This window comes from Talpa europaea (genome assembly GCF_964194135.1).
Source record: "Talpa europaea genome assembly, chromosome: 15".
Classification (NCBI taxonomy): Eukaryota; Metazoa; Chordata; class Mammalia; order Eulipotyphla; family Talpidae; genus Talpa; species Talpa europaea.
In genome coordinates, this window is record NC_140083.1 from 56,979,137 (window position 1) to 56,996,807 (window position 17,671).

Consider the following 17,671-nt stretch of genomic DNA (forward strand, 5'->3'; position numbering starts at 1 on the left):
TAATAGCCAACTTGAACTCACATGGGTTTATAGAAATACCAAGTTTGTGTCTAGCATTGTTACCCAGTCACTGGGCAGACTTGATCTTACCTCTTTTCTGGACTCCTTATATCTAACTGACCAAAATTAATGTCCCCCTCAACTGCTCAGCATTTACCAGACATTAGGTGATTTGGCACTAATTTTATTCAGAGAGTCTGAAATTGCTAACCATCTCATTTCACCTACTCCCAGATATAAGTTGTTCTTTTTTTATATACATCTGTTATCTATCATATAAGCATATAAAATGATAAATACATATAAAATAAGCAAATAAACTAGTTCAAAATTTAAGGAACATCAAGAAGCTTATCTTTAAAAGACAGCAAAAAAAAAAAAAAAATTCCCCCAAATGCAAAAAAGAGGATATGGGAAAAGAGTGGAAAATTCTTATGAATCTTAATGCAGTGAAATAGTTGTGACTTGGTATTATACATTCATTCAACATATAGTGTGCACTTTTCAATCTTTGCTCATGTCTTGCCCCAAAACGTTCCATCTACCCACAACTTCTCTCAGATGATGGATACAAAGCTCATCTTGGATTGCATTTCTTCAATTCACAATCAAAGGCCAGATTAGACATCAATGATAAAATCATCTCATCTAGCTCACCCAACAGAAGAGATTAGGAAGTACCGGAAAGACAGGAATTATGTGAAGATGGCTTTCACAGGCTTTCTACGTCTAGAAAGACTATAAAAGTATTTATGTTATAGGTATTTTTATGATCTCAATCAGCCCACTGTGACCTGAAAACAGTGATACCTCAATACCAATGATCACACCTAGCATGGGGACCATTCTCCGCCAAATGAAAGTAAGGATTCTTGGAGAAAAGGCTAAATACAGACTGGAAGGTCAAGATAAGCATGGAATAGCCATTCATTTCATAGAGCCTGGGTCTGCACACAGAAGAGGGAAGCTAGGTAAAAAGGACACAGACACCAGGTTGAACAAACTTTTGTAGTTCAACTGGAATTGGGAGCAATTTGAGCATCAGACCAAATAAAGACAGTAATAGAGAATGAATCACTGAATAGAACAAAGATATACTTAAGTAGATGGATAATTGATAGTTTGATGAGGATAGAGATGTTTTATATAGTTTAAAAGTAACCCCCCACAAAATACTTATTTCTAAAGGAAAACATTAAGTTTATAACCAGAAATTCTGGCACACATCACCTTCCGAAGGAATCAAACATGTTAGCAGGACAATCCTAGGCCGTGTAAGAGAGTGCAGTGAGAAGTATATAGTACCATTCTGGCAACGACCCTTCCAAAGACTCACAACTGGGTCTAACAGCAAGGAAAAATCAAGCAAATGATGGGACATTCACCAGAAATGTTGGCCTTTATTTTCAAAAGTATGCAAATCCTGAGAGTTGAGCAGATTAAAGAACTGTTCCAAAGTGAGAAAGCTAAAGGGCTATGGTCACGTTACTGGAAGGGGAGAAACTATACTTCCAAAATACAAACAATAATCTAAACCAACATTACCTCAATTTTTAAAAAGTCCATAAATTTTTTTTTTAAAAAAGCTATAGAGAAATGACTTCAGTTAGTGATTCTACTATATCCTGTTGCTAGAAGCACAAGAATTCAATGTATGAAAGGATCCTGAGGTTTGCACCACAGTAATGCATCAATCTAAGTTGCCTGATTTGGTGGCTGAATTTGGTTATATAGAAACACATCCTTGTTAAATAAGAAACATACACAAAAATATTCAGGAGTAAGCAACCTAGACAAAAAAATTCAGGGGGGAAGAAGGTTCTAGTAAGGTGCTCTGAAAGGTCCATGCAGGAGGCCAGAAGCCAACCAGGTAGCCCACCTGGGGGCAGGAATGTGGAAAACCTGCCTGGAGGACTCAGACAATGAGCTTCCCCCATCCCCCTACAAGTCTCTTCTCAGACAAAGAACCTCTGCCTGCCCCAGGAAACTCCCCCCCCCCCAACAAACTTTTCCCACCATAACAACCCAACTTCCCACCTGACCCCTCCTTACCCTATAAAACCCTGCTTCCCCCTAACAATGTGCGAGCCTTCACTGACCCCCCACCTTGGGTGCGTGAGGTCCACCCGGGGCGCAATAAACTTTCCCTCCCTTTGAGAAATGTAGCCTGGCTCTCCTTTTCTTTACCACGCCGAACCTTTCAGCTTCCACCTCATGTGAAAGCTTATGCTTATTTCAAAAAGATTTAAATTGTTTCTATGAAAGTCTGCACCAACATTTGAGTAAATTTTTTCCAAAATATTCATATACAATAAATTCAAAATCAGTTTTCCACATGAGCTCCATTAATATATGCCTGGGGGCCTCCCCGGTGGCGCAGCAGTTGGGCGCTGGGTTGCAAGGCTGCCCGCAGCCTCTGCAGTGCCGGTTCGATCCCCGGCCACCAGGGCGAGGGTCCCACATGGCGCGCAGACCTCTCCTGCCGCCCATTGCTCCCCTCAGCAGTGTACTTCGGTCCTTCTGCCTATTCTGTTCCCCGCTCTGGTGAATTCTCTCACCCTCCCGCACTTCTGACTGTACCCAGTGCTTGTATAAATAAATAAATAAATCTTTTTAAAAAGATCTTTTAAATCTTTTTAAAGATTTAAAAAAAAAAATCTTTTAAATCTTTTAAAAAAAATATGTCTGGAAAAGTTATCAGTCTATTTAAAAAATTGTACAATCATCTTTTTCTATTTGACATTCACTTTACAAATAGTCAATGAGGACATGTTAGGGGAGGCAAAAAGGTCACAGCAAACAGTGTCTCTAATTTTATTGGGTTTACATTCTGCAAAGGAGATAGCATATAAACAGCAAATGAGTAATTTCAGGTAGTGTTGTAATATAGCAGCACAAGAATTCAAGTCATAAGCAACTATATTTATTCCCACAAGCTCTGTGTTAAAATCAATTCTGCTTCCAGATCCCAATGCAAAGACAAAGAAGTTTATTTTACAGAAACCAACTGGATGGAATGACCCCGAGGTGGTCGAGGCTAATGGCCTTTCTCAACCCCAGATGTCTGCTTCCCGAAACTCCTTGTGCATTTGTCCTAAATAACATTCCTTCCTCAGCCCCTAGCATGTGCTCTTCTATATAAAACCCCTAAAAATCCCTTCTTTGGGGGTAGTGGATTTGACTTTAGGCTCCCATCACCTAGGTTGGCCCCATCTTGATTAAAATGTATCCCTGTTTTGGGCCTCCCCAGTGGCGCAGCAGTTGAGCGCTGGGTTGCGAAGTTGCCCGCAGCCTCTGCAGTGCCGGTTTGATTCCTGGCTGCTCCCCGGCCACAGGAGGAGGGTCCCACATGGCGCGCAGACCTCTCCTGCCGCCCGCTGCTCCCCTCAGCAGTGTACTTCGGTCCTTCTGCCTGCTCTGCTCCCCGCTCTGGCTCTGGTGAATTCTCTCACCCTCCCGCGCTTCTGACTGTACCCAGTGCTTGTATAAACAAATAAAAATAAATCTTTAAAAAAAAAAAGGTATCCCTGTTTCAAACCCTCAGTGTTCAGCGTTTGTGAACCAGAAGGTTCATGAACCAATTTGACAATCAGTAACAGTTGTGGAGAAAACAAAACAAGATAATGAGGACAGAGAGGAGAGAGAGCCTTATGAGAAAGTCATCAGGGCCTCCCTGGTGGCGCAAGGGGTCAAGCACAGCACTATGAAACTATCTGCAGCCTCTGCAGCACAAGTTCAATCCCCAGCTGGCCAGGGTGCTACCCACATGGCATAGCAGACTTCTCCTTTCTCACCGACTTCTCCCCTCAACAGTGTATTTCTGTCAGTCTGCCTGTTCTGTTCCCCACTCTGTCTGTGGTGAATCCTCTGAGCCCCAGACCTCTAGCCTGTACCCCAGTTCTTGTATGCATAAAGAAATAAATCTTAAAAAAAAAAAAAAAAAGAGAAAGTCATCAAAGGGGAATTCCCTGGGAAAATGATACTTGAATAAAGAGAACTAATTCTGAGAAAATCTGAACAAAGAAAACCCAGGCCAGGCATGGGAAGCCCCTTATACAAAGGAGCTTGGTGAACTGGAAGAAAACAAAAGCCAGGGAGGGTGAATCAACACTCAGGGGATGATAAAACGTGAGATCTAGTGTCAGATGTGGGGCCAGCAGAGCTTTGCTGGCCTTCTTGAGAAGTTTGGGGTTTAACCTAAGGACAGTGGATAACCTTGAAAGGATTTTGACCTTTTGAGATCTCTCAGGTATTTAAAAGATCACATTATCTACACATCAGGACAAATTGTTGATGGCAAGGTTGCAAGAAACGTAGCAAAGCAATAAATTAGGAAGTTATTACAGTACACATGGGATTTGATTTGGCAAAAATCATGGTAACCAGTGAGATAAAAGTAGCAGATAGGCTGGGGATGTATCTTGAAATTGATAATGGTCACAATATACCAATAAAGTACTATATTTCTGGGTGAAGAAATTGTATGTTCTAATTGACTTCTATTTTCATATTTAACTCTCTCATCTTGGAGGCAACAATGTAATTCGGAGACTGTGAGAATAGTTAGACCAGAAGCAAAATAAATCTAGGGCAAGTAAAATTACAAAAATAAGGGACTTCTTTTGTGATGTACTTCTTTTACTAAAAAAGGCACCATTTTCTTGTACCCTAGTGCAAGAAAAGCTAAGTCATAGTGGTTTTAATTCAAAAGTCTCAAATTTGTGATTTAGGCCAAGAAGGGAAATTACAATTTGGAAGAAAAAAAAAGCACAGGAAATTAGATGCCAGGAACTACAATCCTGAGGATTTGTTAGGTGAGTTGCGGTAGAGAGACAGAGTTTGAAGACATCTGAATGTCAGCTGCTCTGTGGGAAGCTTGTCAGAAGATACAACACCATTATTATCAGATTTACCTAAAACCTGGAGAAATACATTCCCGGAGCCCATTCTACACCACAAACAAATTTTGCAATGTTAGATGGTTTAACCGATTAATTTCCCTTCCAGAGAGCAATGTTCTCCAGGAGTGAAGGAAATCAGAATCCACCACTGTGGGAAGTTTTCCATTCCTTTCTGACCTCCCCATCAGCATAAAGCAAAGTCCCCAAAAACTCCTTTGTCTTAAGAGTAGGGGACTATTTAATGAGGAAATATTTACTCCTATCACTGGGACAAGAAGTTGGCTTTGGTCTAAGAATTACCTAAACAGACATGGTCACAAAATTATTTCCCACCTATTCTCTTACAGACCTGTTTGTCTTTCCTGAAAGTCATTTGTTTTCCCATAGGTGCCCTTTCAACTCCCCTTCACCTAAGTCCTAAATTCTGACTATCCCTTAAATCAACATTCTTCCATGCACACCTACGTGCACATGTACATGAATAAAAATCTGTCTTTTCTCTTGCTATTCTGTTTTTATCTATTTAACTCACAATCCCCCAATGACTATCCTTAAGAGGATAGAGAAAGGACCTCCCTGGTGGCGCAAGGGGTCAAGTCTCAGCACAATGAAGCCATCCAGCCACTGCAACACGAGTTCGATCCCTGGCCAGGGAGCAGACCCACATGGCGCAGCAGACCTCTCTTGTCTTGCCTCCTGCTCCCCTCAATATTTCAGTCAGTCTGCCTGTTCTGCTCCCCACTCCTGTCTCTGGTGAATCCTCTCACCTTCCACACCTCTGGCCTATACCCCAGTTCTTGGATCCATAAATAAATCATTTTTTAAAAAAAATTAAAAAATAAAAGACTATAGAGAAAAACATGTTCCTCCTTAAAAGAAGGTGTGAAAGGAATTTCTTTTACAAAAAAAAAAATATGACATCAATTTTTTCCCAGATAGTGATTTGATGTTGGGAATTTTATGGGGATTACACCTGGGGGGAGAAATCAATTCTACAAAAATGGATAATATAAAAAACTAAATATAAAATTAAGAAACAATTTCTTCCAGATAAAGAACAAACCCATATCTTACCCAGTAGTCCCACAACAAATTAAATTTGTAGATATTTTATACCCGTTTAAGTCTTCCAAAGAATTTTAAGCAACACTCAGCAAAAACTCAAGAAAAACAGTAAATAATCAATAACAATAAATCAATCCTGGGGGAAATAAGGCATGTGTAAGGCGGGAGTAAAACAAGTATTCAGATAAGAAATTCAAGTTTCTCTTTATGGGCTCTATCTCTCCAAAGAGGTCAGAGAGGCTTTTCTCAATATGCCAGTGGGGAACTAATGTCAATCAAGGCTCTGTGGGCTTTGGGGAACTCTGTTACCATTACTTAAAGAATGTAGATTATTGTAAGTTAACAACAGGGAAGACCCTAGAAGCTGAGATCAATTTTCTCCTTCCTTCAATTGTTTACTGTTTTCCTAATTAAAGAAGCAATTACTGCTCCCCTGTTTTGACCCAGAAGAATGCAGCTTGGGGGGTAACATCTAGGTACAGGTTCTCAATGGTTATTTTTTTTTATTATTTAAATATTTTATTTTATATAATTCTTACATCTTTTTTCATCTTTGCACAATGTATGCATTTTCTTTTTGGTTATATTCCCCATACAATTGCATCTCCCCCCTTATTTTGACTCTAGTCCTTCCTTTCCCCGCCCCTCTGACCCCCCTTCCTCCGTAGTCTGTCTCTGGTTTATAGTTACTTGTTGATTTTGATTTTTACTTTGTATTGATTAGTCTTTTTCCTGGTCTCTTATTTAGGTTTTCTAAATTCCTGCTATGAGTGAGACCATCCAGTATTTTTCTGGTTATATCTTTTTAAAAAAAAAAATTTATTTATTTATGCATACAAGAGCTGGGGTATAGGCCAGAGATGCGGGAAGTGAGAGGATTCACCAGAGACAGAGCGGGGAGCAGAACAGGCAGACTGAGTGAAACACACTGCTGAAGGGAGCAGCATGCAAGACAGCAGAGGTCTGCTGCACCATGTGGGTTGCTCTCTGGCCGGCAGGGAATTGAACTCTTGCTGCAGAGCCTTTGTATGCTTCATAGTGCGGTGCTTAACCCCCTGCACCACCAGGGAGGCCCCTCATGGTTATGTCTTAACTATCTGAAAAGCTTGTCTTTACTCTTTAAAGGAAGAGGTCATCCCTTCTTGTCATGTGAAGAGTCCCCCTCTCTCTCCTTGATGCCACAGGTTTCTTAGCACAGGATATATATCCCTGATATGTCATGTTTACTTTAGAATTGACATCTGTGAGAAAGGGAAGACAATGAACTATGGTGGTGGACCCTGGGTGCTTTGGTAGTGGGTGTACCACAGTAATGACACCTGAAGGGGGTAATCCTATACTTCCAAAATACCAGCAACAGTCTAAATGAACAGAACTTCAGTAAGAAATTAAATTTACAGCCACATAAATTTTCATACATATATTAAACTGATTTTTTTTTCCTTTGTTAACCTGCCTGATGCTGTTTCAATTATTCCTCCTGTCTGAGAAGAGCTGAGGGAGGTGGGGGATTTTCCCCTGTACCCCGACATCTATCAGGGTAGTCAAAAGGGAAAGGAAATTATGGTTGAATTTCTTTTTCATTAAAAGGGGAAGAAATAAAGATTTGATTGTTCCTCACAGAAAGCAGGATTTTTCTGAGTATTTAGAGCTAACTGGCGTTTCTCAAATGGAACTTCCCTAATGGGGCACTGAACCATGCTGTAGGCAATGACTTTGACAACATTCTGACTGCAAATGCAGTATCAGATTTCATCAGGGTGTTTCTTATTGCATTCCTCCAAGATATGTAGAAACAGCAGCTCAGAGAAGTAAAACTTAAGAGTGACAAGGTAATCAATTACCTAAGTCACCTCCCTGCTTGCCAAGTCTTCTCTTTTCTATCTTTCTTGGATGACTAAGCATCTGACAGCTTTATCATCCCTGCTTATACTTCTGTGGGTCTCAGAAGACAGGTCTTACATTTGATACATTTGAAAATATGTATGTATGTAAATGACTACTTAAGGAAGCAGCGTTCTTCAAAGCACAATTTCTTGCTTACAGTTTCTACAATGATTACAGTACATGTGAAGTACAAAGATGAGAAAGGGACAGAAATTTCACTGGATACGTGCTAGCCTAAGACCATAACACCAGCTCTGGCTCTAAATGCATGAGCTTTGAAATGTCATTTATCTTCTGTGTCCCTATCCCTAAAGTATCTAAAATATGCTGTGGAAAAAGATTTGTATCAAAAAACAAAACACCAAGAGCTAGGCGAAGTGCACTGCTTTCCTCATTATCCATCATAATCCTAGACTTGTCTTCTAGGGAGGAGCAAGGCTACATTCCGAGCACAGAAGAGCACATGAACACTGGATAATCAACTGGAACAGTTCATTTGAAAATGTATCACTTCCTAAAGTTACAAATGTGAGTTGGCAAAAAAATGCAACTCTGAAACTCAATGAATTATTTTCTAAGAGGAGCAGGAAAGTAAAAAGCATCAAAAAATGGAATGTTTAACAGATGATCCTATTTCTGATTACATGCAAAGTGCAAGTGTCTCAACCATCAAGAAATGAAAGAAAGAAAATTTAACAGGCAATCTTGTCCACATGTTTAAAATAAAGCTGTGCAACTTATTTATATTTCTCTAATTGATTCCAGGAAATGGAAATCCCAGTCTGCCTTTTGGTGATGGAGATAGGGAAATCTGTGTTGTTGTCATTCCAAGTCTCATTGACCAGTTAGTAGACAACCAGAGAGGCAGTTGACCAACTAGTATATTCTAGCAAGAGGTCACTTAAAGGAAAACCAATTAGATGGATTGCTTCCTTTTGAAGGAAGGCGGTAAAGCATTATGGCTAAAAGTATGGGATCCAGAATTAATATGCCTGGTTTAAAACACTGGTTCACTAGATGATGAGCAGTTTACTTACATCTCTATACCTTTGCTTCCTTATCTGCAAAATACAGCTGTTAACTGCAAGCACATGATCAGGTCATATTGAAGATGAAATAGCATAACTCAACCACAGTGTTTGAAACATTCTCTGTTTATAGAAAGTGCCCATAAATATTCACTGCAATGATTATATTTGTATCATAGTGATCTGGATTACTAAGGTAGGCACCCATCCCAAGAGGTGTTCCCATTAAGTAACTGCTAAGAAACACAAGGGGGAAGCTTGTACTGACATAGTCTGAGCTAGAGTCAGAAATTCAATCATTTCCATTCTTAAAGAATGTTATTTATCCAAAAAACATTTTCTCTCCAAAATGTTCTCCACGCAAAAAATTCACTCCCACATTTCAAGCACAGTTTAAATTTATTAAAAGGTAAAGAACAGCCCATCTTGCATAAGCACATTTTCAAAACTTAATTAAAAGAAACAATGAGATTCCATATGGGGAAAGACAATGAAAATATGTACATGATCTGAACTTCATTGATTATAGTTGGAATGTTTGTACAGCTGCACTACTAAGTTAGTTTACTATCTCCCTGAATTATGAGCAATGGCAAAGGGGAGATCAGTAGACTATTTTTTTCCATCCTGTGGGAAGTTAGGAGAAAACTTGTTGTAGAAGGAGTTTAGTTTGTACATGGAGGCAGGTGGTTCACCTTGAATTTGGTGGACTAGGGGAGAGTAGAAAGCTTCAAAATACAGATACCAGGAACTCTGCACTTCCTGTGTACATCAGAATGTAGCTATTATATTCAGAAAAGCAAGCAAGAAAAGTACACAAGTCAGAAAGCAAAACAAAGGAATAAAATAAGAGCATGCCGCCTGTGGTCACAACTGAATCCAATTCCCATTGATAGTAATTTTGAGTCACTGAACCCAAACAAAATCCTTCCAGAAGCACTAGACTCTAATTTCAATCAAGACAAAACGTCCCTCCCTTGCACTCAACAATTTCCACTATCACCATTTTCCTTCCAAATGGAAGAACAGAATCTACCCCCACCCCATACAGGTTACAAGGCAAGTATGTCAAGTAACTGTTACTACTGGGGATACTACTGCATTACTCACCCCTGAATCTGTGTCTATATCCAAGAAAGGAAGAGACGGTGTTCCTGCAATGCATAAAGGCCATTCACAGCTAAAAGGAACAGCAAAAAGGACACTGTATTTTGAGTGCAAAGATTTGGATTCATTCCTGAATAGTATTCCATTGTATAGCAGCAACATGGATGGAGCTAGAAGGAATTATGCTCAATGAAATAAGTCAGAAAGAAAAAGAAAAATATCAGATGGTTTCACTTATAGGAGGAATATAGAGGAACCAAATAAGACATCGGGGGAAAAGTAATAATACCAAATACAACAAAAGAAAACAAAACAAAGAGACAATTATAAACCAGAGACATCCTGCAGGGGAGGAGGAGGGAGAGGGACCAGAGGGAGGAAGGGAGGAGCACAGGCGACTGTGGTGATGGTGCACAGGTAATTGTTGAAGGAAATTCAATGGAGACTATACCTGGGTCGGGTGGGGGGGGGGGAACATGGAAACAAATATTGTTTTAAAATGAGCAATAATGTAAAATCTACATAAATTAAAAAAAAAATTTAAAAAGATTTGTGGCTTCTTCTGGTGGTGCAGGCAATTGAGCGCAGCTCTGTGAAGCTGTCCGCAGCCTCTGCAGCGCCGGTTCCATCCCGGCCAGCCTGTGAGGGTCCCACATGGCGCAGCAGACCTCTCCTGTCTCGCCTGCTGCTCCCCTCAGCAGTGTATTTTGTCAGTCTGCCTGTTCTGGTCCCCCCTGTCTCTGGTGAATCCCCTTTCCCTCCCACGCATCTAGCCTGTACCCCGGTTCTTGTATAAATAAAGTCTTAAAAAAAATTTGAATTCAGTTCCTAGCTTGGTTACCAACTACCCATCTTAAGCAAAGAGTAAATCCTTTCAAAGTCTGTCTCCTGTCTCCTATGTCATAGAGTAGGTATAATAACATTCAGCCTAAGAGTTTATTGAGAGGATAAAAGAGATAACAGGTGTCAAAATTCTTTGTAAACTCTAACGTGCTGTCAGAGTTTGTTACAAGGATTATTTCACGAGGTTTTCAACAACTAGGTTTGATCTCCTTCAAAAAGACTCACTTTCTTGGGAGCAGGTATGGTTTCCTTATTTCTTTTGTGCTCAACATTTTCCTGGGAGGTATCTGCATGGACATTACAGGGGGGAAAAAAAAAAAAAAAAAAAACATTGAACTGTAAGGTTTAGGTTTTTGTTTCTTCCATGAGTCATTTAATCTCCCTGATCCCAGTTTTCTTGGCTCAGACATTAATTTCCTCATATCAGAGAAGCGCAAACGTTATTCTGTGACTCAAAGATGTCATCAGAAGTCACTCTTTCTGCTTTGCTGTCCAAAGCATCAACTTCAGCCTAGTGTGGTCACTAGCTGACAGTTAGCAGCAACTGGAATCACGCGTTTCCTATTTCATTTTGCCTTTAAATTGGAGCATGCTTTAAGATGTGAACCAATAGCAGCCACCAGGGAAATGTCATAGCACATAGCACATTGATTGACTCATATTACAACTGCATTTTAGAATCACCTAGCAAGTATTATTGAGAACACCCTGTTCCCTCACACCAGAGCTCCTCATTCAGTGTGTCTTAGGTGGGGCTGAAGCAGCTTGTTTTCTTTCGAAAGCACCCCGAGATGATTCCAGCATGCAGCTGGGATGCGAAATATCATGTCAGAGTAATTAGGATATACACATAAAGCTGAGGATAGGGATGTTTAGAAGGTAACCAAGGAGTGGATGTATGCAGCATAGTATGTACCCTTCAAAGACCAAAGCATACATGTGCATATTAACCACTCAACAGTAAAGAAAGCTGGTTACCACTATGTGATCCAGCTGTTCCACTTTTGTTCCACTTTTGGATTTTATCCAAAGCATAAGAAAATACTAATTTGAAAATATACACTGTTATGTTCATTGCAGCATTGTTTATAAGAATCAAGATATGGAAACAACCTAAATGTCCACTGACATCATTAATGACCTTGTCTGCATGTTCTGAATCCACACAGTTCAACAGCCATGTGGAAAAATATGTACTCTGTGCATTACCTATGATGGTTATACTGGTACTGACTATGTACAGGCTGTTTTTTCTTGTGATTCCCTAAGCAATACAGTTAACAACTATTTAGATGGTGTTTATTATGTATTATAAGTAACCTGGAGGTGATTTAAAGTATGTAAGAGATGTGTGTAGGTTATATGCACAAATGACACTATTTTCCGTAAGAGACTTGAGCATCCATGGATTTGGGTATGGGAGGACCTGGAACCAACCCCTACATACACTGAGCAACAACTACATATACAATGGAATCCTACTGAGCCATAAAAAAGAATGAAATTTTGCCATGTGAAACAATATGGATGGACCTTGGGGGTATCAAGCTTAGTGAAGTGAATTTGAGAAGGACAAATAACATATCGTTTCACATTTGAAGAAACAAAGCAAACAAACCACCAAAACAAGCAGGTACAAAGAACAGATAATTGGTTACTAGAGGGAAAGGGATGAATGGGAGATGTATGAAATGGATAAAAGAAGTCAATTATATGGTAATGGATGGAAATTAAACTTTTGATGATGAGCATGATACAGTATACACATGTTAAAATACTATATACATGGAAACTAATATAATGTTATAAACCAATGCTATGTCAGTAAAAACTTTTAAAAACTAGTTAATTTTTTTTTTTAATAGAGGCATGCTTTATTTATTTGTTTGCTGGTTTGTTTGTTTTGTTTTTGTTTGTACATGCACTGGGTACAGTCAGAAGCGCGGGAGGGTGAGAGAATTCACCAGAGCCAGAGCGGGGAGCAGAGCAGGCAGAAGGACCGAAGGACACTGCTGAGGGGAGCAGCGGGTGGCAGGAGAGGTCTGCGCACCATGTGGGACCCTCCTCCGGTGGCCGGGGAGCAGCCGGGGATTGAACCGGCGCCGCAGAGGCCGCGGGCAGCTTCGCAACCCAGCGCTCAACCGCTGCGCCACCGGGGAGGCCCTAGTTAATGTTGTTTTCATTGGCAACTTAGGAACAACAAGGACAAAAGCCCCTTTTACTAACCTCAGACTAGTATCTTGTAGGAATTTCTGGTATAGCTGGACAAAGACAGGCAATACTGGGATAAAACAAAGAGTTCAATAAGACCAAAGTTAAGGAGTCTTGAGCCCAAAGTTCAAGATAAAGTTGTCATTCAGGAATCTGAACAGAAAGGAAAGTCAATGTCACACCCCAGAGGTTCATGAGGTGACAGTGATCTGAGGCAGGAGCTTGGTTTCTTAGGAAAGTAATTCCAGAGAACAGGCAACTCAGACCACAAAAGAGAGCATGCTATGTGAATGCATGCTTTAATTTCACTATGGAAATGAAATTAGCTAGAGATGGTACAAGAAAATACAGAAGTGGCTGACACCTTTCAGGCCAAACTGAATGTCTTCCTTTTACAAAAGCACAGAGAAGAAAAGGGAGCTCTTCCAAAGTCACAGGGGCTGGGCGATGAACTAACTTAGACCTCGCTCTGCACAGGCAATGCCCTTCATTACTGTGATTTTAGCAAAATTTTCCTTGCCTTATGACCTGGCGAACCAGACATGTGAGTTCTAGAGAAAAGGGAATTACAAGTACAGAATACTAACAATTTAAGAAACACCCCATCCAACAAATATGTGGTAAATGAAGGATGTGAGAAAATGCAGTGCAGACATCGCAATATGTGTCAAGAACAAGATATAAGAGAAGCAATGATGTAAATGCTTTATCAAATGGCATTACTGAGGTCATTAATGATGTCTGAATGTTGGCAATTCACAGAGTCCTGAGTATGTCAGCGGAATCACACAGAACTCAGTGCTGGCAATGGTACAGCTAGGAAGCACTTGTGCAAACATTATGTGACAATGTCTCTTTGCAAAGGCCTGAGTGCAGGCCATTTGCAAAGAAGTGTATTTGTCCAGTCGAAAGAAGCAGTTAGAAAATTGTGAATCATTCCTACAGGCACTCCTTTGAATATTTTCAGAATCAAATCATCAGAATCACAGATTCTCTCTGGAAGCAATTGATAGAACAACCTTCCAACACATATCACTTAAACACAGAAGAGAATCAGGAAGCTCCTGTCTTGGTTGTACCTTGCATCTTTCTGAGGGCTTGGTTTCCTGTCTGAGAAATGCATTCACCTCGAGACTTGGGAGGGTTGTCAATAAAGCTTCCAACTCTTTTCACTGTCATTAAGAACTCAACAGTTTGTGGTCCAGCCACTATGGAAAGCTATGTGGAGGATCCTTAAAACACTAAAAATGAGTCTACCATATAATCCAGCAATTCCATTCTTGGGAATGTACCCAGAGGACACAAAAACACTAATTCAAAGAGAAACCTGCATTTCTAAGTTTATTACAGCACTATTTACAATAGCTAAGATATGATAACAACCTAAATGCCCCAAAATAAATGAATGGATCAAGAAATGTGGTATATATACACAGTGGAACACTACTCAGTGATCAAAAAAGATAACTCATGCCATTTGCAGCAACATGGAAGGAGCTGGAAGGGATTATGCTCAGCAAAATGTCAGAAGGAAAAAGAAAAACATTGGATGGTCTCACTTATAGGGGGAATATATGGAAACCAAACAAAGGGTCAGGAAAAAGACAAAACCTGCAAGCTGCCCATAGATCTGAGGCATATTGCAGGGGAGGGAAGAGCACAGGAGACTATCATAATGCTTCATGGGTGCCATGGTGGTGGGAGAATTATGGCAACTACACCTGAGGGGAGAAATCAAAGATGGTACAAAAATGAACAATGATGCAAGAAAATAAAAATGTTTTTAAAAATAGCTCAACAGTTTGTACTTTTCCTCTTTGTAAGGGGGTTTGGAATGAGAAAGTTTGATGCATAAAAATAATGTAGTTTTGAAAACAAGAAGGAACAGAAGGCAAAAAATGAGACATTCTTTCATTAGACTTCATTCAACAAGTAAGTATCTACAAGATTCTCCATGGGCCAGACATCACCATCAAGGCTAAGATCCTGACAGCATTTGTTGAAAATCTGCAATATGAATTTGCAAACCAAAGGTTGGGCAGGTGATGGTGGGGAGGTAGAGCTGAACGACAGCTCATAAAGATTCTGCTGGAGGCGTCTGATGGATTGGAAATAGGAAGGAGTGAGTGATAGTGACAAATTACTTGTGCCTATACATTAAAGTGAGTCCCTGTGGCGTCTGCTCCTTCCAATTTGCTTGATGATTTTCAAGTTCAGAAATCCATGGACTTTAAGTTGGTAATATAGCCAGTGGCCTTACGCCCTAAGATCATATGCCAACCATTGGATCCAAATGTGTGTCTTTCAACAAGTCTTTCCTCCTGCCGTCACCACGGCTGCCCTCTCTGGCTCACTACACAATTTTGTTGGCATGACAGGCGTATCACAGGGGGCCAACCCCAGACTCAGGCCCATGGGGCTCACATCCTGGCTGCAACACTTACAGAGTGTGTTATTCTAGACCTCCTCAGCGAATACTCCCTTAAAAGCCCTCGCCACAGTTCCTGGCACAGGAAATCAGACAGAAGATGTGATGTCTTATTATTGTTGTTCTCATTTTAAGTTCTTCCTGATTTGTTTCATTTATTTGGCATCCTGACAAGTCTGTTAAATAACCACCTTCATAAATCAGCTGCAATGAAGAGAAATATAATGGTCAGACTTGGATATTTTACTCACAATGGGCATGTCCTGAACTCAGAATATGGTCCTCATAGTGTGTCCAGAAAGTGAGTGTCATCATACTGCATGGGGTCAGGAAGGTGAGACTGAGGGGGTCCATGAACTTCAGGAGCATGGGCCTCTTTGTGTCTCTAACACTTGGACCCCATTTCACCTCTAACAAAAAATGGACAGAAAACTCCATCAAGATTGTAGGATTGGGCCTCCCTGGTGGGACAAGGGGTTAAGCACAGCACTATGAAGCTATCTGCAGCCACTGCAGCACGAGTTCAATCCCCAGCCAGGGAGCTACCCACATGGTGCAGCAGACCTCTCCTGATTCACCTGCTGCTCCCCTCAACAGTGTATTTCAGTGGATCTGCCTGTTCTGCTCCCCACTCTGTCTCTTATGAATCCTCTCACCTCTCCACACCTCTGGCCTGCACCTCAGTTCTTCTATGCATAAATAATAAATAAATCTTTAAAAAAAAAAAAAAAAGAAAGATTGCAGGATATAGAATCAGCCTCCCCAATAAGGTCAGGAAGGCTTTACTCAGCGTGTCAACAGTAGGTCCTTCCTGGTGGCAGTGCCAGAGCTGCAGGCCTCAGGAAGATATGGTACTAGGAAAAGAACTTAAGCTATTTGAGTTAAGAGTGATGAAGACCTTGAGGTGGAAGAGAAACTCGTGTGCATGTCTGAGTCCTTCTGCTCTTTTCCCTAACTGAAGCAGTCACTGCTCCCCTTTCTATGACCTAGAAGAATGCAGTTTATGGGTACCAGCCACATGTAGGTTCATCTGTAAGTGTATCCTTTCTAGATTAACAGCCTCAACTTTTCTCTTGGCATAAGGATGAGGTCATCCCTGTTGTCTCGCCTGAGTTCTCTGGACCACTTTCTTGAGGATTCATCCTCCCTTTTCCCATGCCCAAACCAGGACCTGCAAAACCACTGTCCCCCATCCCATGCCTGTGTTATTACATGTATTTTTCCTTTGCTAACCTGCCTGATACTACCTTGAATACTCTTTCTGCCCAGGAAGAATTAGAGGGGTAAGGGATTTCCCCTTGCACCCCAACAAGGACTGGAAGACACAAGAAGAGGAGAGTATTTATTTAAATTCAATGCCATGCCCCCATTTGAGAGGAAGGGGAGCACCTTTTCCCTCTACAGACTCTACACTCCCTCCCTAGAGAGATGGTAGAGGAGATCCAGATGCACATATAGAGGTGCCTGTGGGGTCCTCACACAGGACTCCTTGTTCCCTCAAAATTGGGGATCAGGGCTCCAAAGTGTCTGCAGTGGCCCCAAGGATTTGAAGATATTTGAATAGAGCCAGCAAGAGTGGTTTGTGGAGTTAGAAGGTTGATGAATGACTTGTTGACCATCTTGGAGGTACCGCAGGGCTGTAGAGCTGACAGTCTTTGCCAGTCTTTGAAGTGTGAACATGACTAATCCTTCACAAGTCCTTGTCACAGTCCCTGGCACACCAAGCAGACAGTAGAGATCACAGGAGCAGCGGCAATGCGGGAAAGACCTCCTGCCACTTCCCTTCACATCACACAATAACATTTGATACCTCAGCTTCCTGGAGCCCTAAAAGAACCCCCAACTGAAAATGCATATTGCTTTGCACTGGCTATGAAATATACTAGCAATCTGCAGAAAGCCATTTGTCCTTCACCATGGTTTCAACGCAAATGAAGACACACAGAACGGATAGGTTATCAAGCAAGCATGGGATTTGGGGGGTATGGGAGGTGTTTGCAATAAGAGGAGAATTTTCTCTTTAGCAGAACAATGAATGCTTTATGGTCCTTACTGCATTATTCCATTCAAACCGTTTGCTTCCCCTGAGGCTTGGCAAAACATTCCTTAAAATTGGAGCTAATTGTCAGAGCAATTAGGTTGAACAGGACCACTCTGACAGAGCTGGGGGAAAGAAAGCACTGAGCATGAAGGTACAAATA